Genomic DNA, 6596 nt, shown 5'->3' with positions numbered 1-6596 from the left:
GTACCCGAGATCTGAACCCATGAACCCTGGGCCACCGAAGGGGAGCACACGAACTTAACCACTACACCACCAGGCCAGCCCCGCTATATCGTTTTTAAAGGCAGATCATTAACTCCGTCAGCAACTTCTCATTGAGCCCCAATTATGTACCAGCTATGGTTCTAAATGTGGATATATATTTATAGCGAGCAACACAGATTAGGTCTTTATTTTTAAGCTTTTTTCTAGGACAGTGCTGTCCAATAGAAATATAATGGAAGCCACATACGTAATTGTATTTTTTGAGTAGCCACATTATAAAAAGTAGAAGGAAATAGATGAAAATAATTTTAAGAGTGTGTTGTATTTAACCCAATATATGAAGAATGTTTTATTAATGAGGCTTTTATATCCTTTTTTTCACCCCAAGTCTTCAAAATCCAGTGTGTATTTTCATCTACTGCACATCTCAGTTAGGACGAGCCACAATCAAGAGCTCAATAGCCACGTGTGGCTGGTGGCTACTGTGTTAGACAGCATAGGTCTAGGGAGAGGAGAGAGATAACAAAGAAGTAAACAAACAAGATCATTTTAGATAGGGATATGATCTAGGAGGAAAATAAAATAAGATCGTGAGATCAAGAGTGATTGGATGTGGGTTCTTTTAATAAGCTCCTTTTCTGAGATGAGACCTAATGGATGAGAAGGATCCTCCTATGCTAAAATGAGATGGAAGAGGGCTCCAGTCCACAGGAATAGTGAGAGCAAAGTCTCTGCAGGTGGAATGAATTTGGAGCATCGCAGGAACAGAGAGAAGGTCAACGTGGCTAGAGAGGAGTGAGTATGTGTATGTGTGTGTGTTGGGTGGGGGGTGAAGGTGGGAGGGGTGGGATGGCAAGGGACCAGGAAGGAGAGGGAAGCAGGAGCCAGATCACGCAGGTCCTTGTGGGCATGGTAAAGACTTTGGAAATGATGTTGGTTCTATACGCCTTGTTTCTATTTGAAATCACCCTTGTTTCTGGTGACTACATTCACTTTTTAAGTATTCACATCTTTTTGTTTAAGAATCAAGTCTGGAATTTTGCTGGGGATTGATGTCTAGATTTTCCATGGGAGGTTTTCAAAAGCCCTCCATTTTCCCTTGTTCAAAGTTGGGGCATTGTCTTTTGGTGTGTGTCCTATTTTCCATGATTTTTCGAAGATTATCTGGAGTGGTGCTAAGTCCACAGCTGCAAGTTCCTGTAGCACTCAAGGGTGTGATCCAAATAGGCCTGGAGATGCAAACACATTTTCATTGAATAAATGATTTTTTACTATGTCACACATCTTCACTTTCATTTCTCTTCTTATAATATTGGTACTATTCTCTTCAGTTTGAAGACAATCACTTGACAGAGAAGACAGAAGAACAATAGCAACTGGACTAATTCTGCTTTCTCCTGGTGGTTAACGTGGTGCCATTTTCCCTACTTTCTTTTTTTGCTCTGAACATACTAATCTTGGTTGTATTTTTCACACGAGTTTCAGCTCATATGGTGTATCGCTTTCTACATATTGGTGTTTACATCACCTCTTTGTCGTTTGCGTTCACAACAACTGATGGCGGTAATCACCTTCCTCCCAGATCCCCAAACATCAGGGTATTTTGACTCTTCCATTTTCCTATGTCCAATGTTTGGCCAGGTCGCATGTTAGTTAGGACTCTCAGTTGAAAGTTACAGAAATACAGCTCAGATGACTTAAGCCAAAAGAAAATGAACTAGTTCATGTGATTGGGAAGTTCAAAATTTCAGGCACATTAGGATCTAAAGTCTGGAAGATGTTAACAGGACCCTGCCTCTGTCTTTTGTCCTAGTTGTTTTCATTCTCAGGGGGCTCGCTAGCTTGGCCATCCCAGTGGAAAAGAGAGTCTCTTTTCTGGTAGCACCAGCAAAAATCAGTCCTTGGGGATATGGTGTTCTCAGTGGCCAATTTTGAGGTACATGCCCCATGCGAGCCACATGACCTGCAAATAATAAAGGTGGTTCCTCAAAGGAAGATCGATCAGAGTTCTGTCATGAGAAGGAGACAGAATGGATATTAGGTAAGTGCATATTAACAAATGATCCCTCCAGTCCCATGTCTTACTGCTGCTCCCTTCACAGTGTGGCTTGTATTTGTTCTCTTCTCCCCATTTCCTCTGCCTCCGCTTTAGCTGAGTTACATTAGACTTTTGCCTGGATTGTTGAAAACGGCTCTTAACTAGTCTTCCAGCTTCCACTTTCTCCAGTACATCTGTATCACACGATTCCATGGGCACAATTCATATGAAAGTCTGTATGAGTACACGGTGCAACCCCCTGGAGCTGACTCTTCCCAACTCCACTCCCTTCCTTGTGATACCCCCAGGGTCATCTTCTAAAGTGTGGTTCTGGATGTGCCAGAATCTGCAGAGGCCACTAGACCAGGAAGAAAGGCAGAAAGATCATCATTTAGAGGGGGCAGAGAGATACCATATTTAAAAGATGGGGACTGGATTTTAATAGAACAATGAGAAAAAATAGCTACACCGTATTGGACTAGCTGACATAAGGAACACAAAGCAATACAAGAAATGTTCCCTAACCACAGAGAACTTGCAATATGGTAAAGGGAGGGAACCTCACAAATATCTACAATACATACTAGTATGTAGGAAGGACCATATGAGGGGTCCTGTGCATATTTCATAGATAACTTGTGGTTGGAGTCATGAGGGACAGCATCATGAGAGAGGTGGCATTTGGGCTAGCCCTTGAAAGATAACTAGGGTTTTATTGGCTAAGAGGAGGTGAGGAGGGCCCCATGCTTGGGAAAGTGAATGATTCAAGCAAAGATAGGGTGAGATTGATAGGAAGTTGGAGAATGGTGGATTGCCCAAACTGGCAGTGTCCTGGGTAGCTGGAGACAGACATTGAGACTATGTTTAGGCTAGACTGTGGAGGGCATTGAATGCTTTGGGTTTGGGGGATTATGGAGATGTGTCATGTGCTAAAACGGAAGTACAACCCAAAAGACAAGTAGACATTGTCCAGTGGTCTGTAGGGCCGTTTGCCCTTTAAATGCTTTTAGGAGGGTGGGAAGGAGAGTGACCTGAGCTCTTGAGAGCCGGCATGGGGAGCACACTGCCTGACTGGTGTGCAGCTGGCATTCATCTGTGCTCTGCATGAGGGGTGGGCCTGTACCTTAGCAACGAGGACTCCTGCCTCCAGAACAGATTTTAGCACACAGGTCCCAGAGCCATCCTGATATTGAATCCTGTTCCTGGTCCCATCTTTGCCCCCCAGCCAAGCTGTGTTTATCTGGGATTTTCTGGTGTAACTGAGGCGGGTCTTGGATCAGGCGGTAGAGAGAGCGGCAGAGACAGACAGCCAGGCCTTATTTGCATGCTCAGTGTGTGGCATAAAATCCCAGCTGGCCTGAAAGGTCAGCCAGGGAATCTCATTTGTGAGAAGAGAAAGAAGCATAAGTTGCTGACTATTTTTCTTAATTCTTTCTCTCTCCCTTCTACCCTGGGCCTGGGAGTCAGGTCATGCTTCTTGCCAGGAGTGTTCCTTCCTTGTCAACTGACTGCCTTTCTTTTTTCCCTTCTCAAAAGGAGAGATGAGTTTCTTGGCTGTATTTCTGATAGCTTCTGAAAGGCCTTCAATGCTCTGCTGGCAGAAGCTAGCTTCAGTGTGACTTGGGCAACATGACACGATATGTGTGTCAGGACTGTGCACCAAGGTGTCCCGGGAAACACACTTCAGCAAGGCAGGCCCTGCTGTCCCCTCAGGGTCCCCAGAATTGGGAAGCAAGGGGTGGGTGAGTTAGAATGCATCTGCGTGCGGTGGACTGCCTGGTCAGTTTGGGCGGCTTCCCATTCCCATGATTTCAAGCCATTAGGATGAGGTCATAGATGCCTCTTCTCTGATCTAGACTAGTTCAGAGAGCGCTGGGCAATGAACAGATGCCCAGATTTCCCGTGGCAAGGATTCATTTCTAAAAGACTTTTTCCAACTCCTGGGCTGCATTTCATCAAGACCCTACTCCTGCTTTTTCTCCTTGTGTTCTATTGGTGGAAGAATTGGGAATAGACCTTACTGAACCAAAACGCAGATGCCTCCACCCCAGCCCATCAGAAGAACAGACATCCATCTGTTGGTTGGAAATATTTCTGGACTTTGGTCGCAATATACTAGAGAAACCCCCGTGATCTGTGTGAAGGAAGCCCACCCCTGGCCTCCCTAAGTAAGGAAGTACTTACTGCAGGTTGAGAGCATCTGTTGGAGTTAGACAGCCCCGGGCAAAATTCCCAGCTCACCCACTTGCCCAGGAGACTGGGCAAATCACATTCAGAGCATAAGTTTGCACATCTGTTAGATAGGATACTGGCAGTGCTCACCTCACAGTGATGCTCACCTCACAGTGGTGCCAGAAGGACTAAACAAGGTAATGCACGTAAAGGGTTAGCACAGTGCTTGGTGCTTAGCAAGCACTCAATAGGTGGCAGGTACAGTTATTATTAAGGCAGTGGTTTTGCCTTTATTGTTTGTCACTGATTATCTAAAGGAGGGAGAATGGTCCCGAGGCAGGGCTCCGCATGCACCCAACTGCTGTTGTTGCTCCCACAAACAGTCCAGGCAGCTGTTACAGAATAGCATTTACATGGAGCTAATTTAACACAATATTAATTTTAAGATGCAGCTGGGTCATCCCCAGGCTCCAGTGCCTTCCCGCTCACGTCTGGCACATTGCCCCGGAGAGACAGTCTTCTCTGTGACTTCCAGATCGACCTCAGGCGGGTGTTTGTGGCTCAGCGATCAGAGGGTTGTTAATTGTACACGCTTACCACATTAACACATGTTTTAAATGGTCTCATTAATTTTTCTGCTGATATCCAGCTTTGAAATTATTCCTTTGACTACAGAGCCCCCACGGGGATGAGCTCTCATTATTTTTAGGGATAATATCCCCACACCCATAAATCTAGGACAGCTACCATTTGGGCTTTCTCTGTGGTTCAACTGGTCCATTAGATTGGAGAAGTGGTAAGTCAGAAACCACTACTTTGATGTTCAGTTGGCATAAATGCAGGTAGGGTGACTCAATTGCACAAATACAGGAAGAGAGCTGGGTGTGTAGGTGAAAAGAAGCAGGTGCTGCAGTGGGCCACAAGCTTGATAGAAGCCAGCAGTGCAACTCCGTTCAGACTGACACCGATTATGGTAACTTGTGGGTATCTGTCCTCTAATGCTCAGTCTGGTTAACCCCTTCAAGAAGGAACTTAGACAAAATAGGGATCCAGTACACTTACAAACTTTCAAAGGAGATTTTATTTAAGGCCAGCCCCAGGGAATATCCTTACAACAACCCCTTTAGCGAGGAGTGCCAGAATGCTAAATTTTTTATTTAATCTGCCTACAAGCCTCAGATGGTTACTTCGCAGGGATTTCTTTTAAAATACAAGTTAAAAATTGCTTTATAAAATCTTGATTGTCGAAATATCTAGCTGTGTATGGTACTGTGCTGGGCCCTTTTCAAAGAAAAAAGGTGGTGTTGGGTTGGAGGGCGGACACACACAAGATCCCGTAGCTCTGGAGTGCTCTCCTCCATAGATGATCAGAGGTGGGCAGGGCCAGGCTGGTGGCTAGCGTTCTCTCTTGTGGCCTCCCCTGACCCTTGCTCCAGGGGCATCCGGTCATCCAGGGGTACTCCCAGCCCAGCCATTTGCGATTCTTCCTCTAGCTATGGCTGGGCAGCCTGAAAAACATTCATCTCCCTCTTTTTTGGGCTGGTGCCTGGAACAGTGACCAGCTCCTTCTGATGGGGCATGGGTGATGAGAGCTGAGGACATAGGACGACGGTTGTTAGAATCAGGCCTCTTGTCGGAAATGGAGGAGATTGAAGGTCGTGCTGCAACTTCATCACAGCTGTCATCCATTAAAAGGAAGCCTTGGCTAACCATGATCCATCACGCAGGCAGATGGCTGTGCAAACTCTGTGTGTCTCAGTAGCAAACCCAGCAATAGTCAGCCTAATTGTGGGGCCCTCCAGCGAGCAGCCCCCAAGTTGCTGATGCAGAGCCAACAGTAATGCAGCCTGTACAGGTTCTCTGCAGAGGCGGTTTTCCACGTGAAGTATCACTTAGCCCTCCCAGCACCTCCATGAGGTAGACGATATTATTCCCACTTTACAGATGAGGAAACTGGGAGCCGGAGAGGTGAAGTGAGCTGTTGCCTTGGGTCTACCCACTAAGTAACAGGATCAGGATCCAAGCCCAGATTCTCCCAGAAGCAACTCCAAATTTTCCAGGGAGACCCAGGTGGGATCTGACCAGTGGAGAAGTGGATTTGGTGCCCACCCTGCAAACTCACTGTTCCTTGAGAAGTAGGGCCACCGGCAGTTTTATTAACAACCATTTGATACACTCTGGCCTTTGATTTTTTCTTTTCTGACATATTTAAGCATTTGGTCAAAGGGAGTCATTAATAACATTTGAATGTAGGATTTTTTTTTTAGATAATGTGTCTCTTAAAATATGTCAATGTGTTTGATATGTCCTTATTACAGAAAACTTAGAAATATAAAAAAGTAAGAGAAGATATTACCAGTCACTT

The 6596-nt window shown here is 45.5% G+C and overlaps 1 long non-coding RNA gene across 1 annotated transcript; it reads right to left on the bottom strand.

Annotated features, from left to right (window-relative positions):
• Positions 1-340: 340 nt before the first annotated feature.
• Positions 341-4343, bottom strand: LOC139084288 (uncharacterized). Its single transcript, XR_011541668.1, has 2 exons — positions 4244-4343; positions 341-2417 (listed from the first exon to the last, which is right to left on the bottom strand). It is a non-coding gene; the product is annotated as an uncharacterized lncRNA (long non-coding RNA).
• Between the last annotated feature and the right edge of the window lie 2253 nt (positions 4344-6596).

The sequence above is a fragment of the Equus przewalskii genome, chromosome 6 (assembly GCF_037783145.1).
Source record: "Equus przewalskii isolate Varuska chromosome 6, EquPr2, whole genome shotgun sequence".
Classification (NCBI taxonomy): domain Eukaryota; kingdom Metazoa; phylum Chordata; class Mammalia; order Perissodactyla; family Equidae; genus Equus; species Equus przewalskii.
Note: the sequence above shows the minus strand (reverse complement) of the source record. Positions and strands in the feature narration are given on the sequence as shown.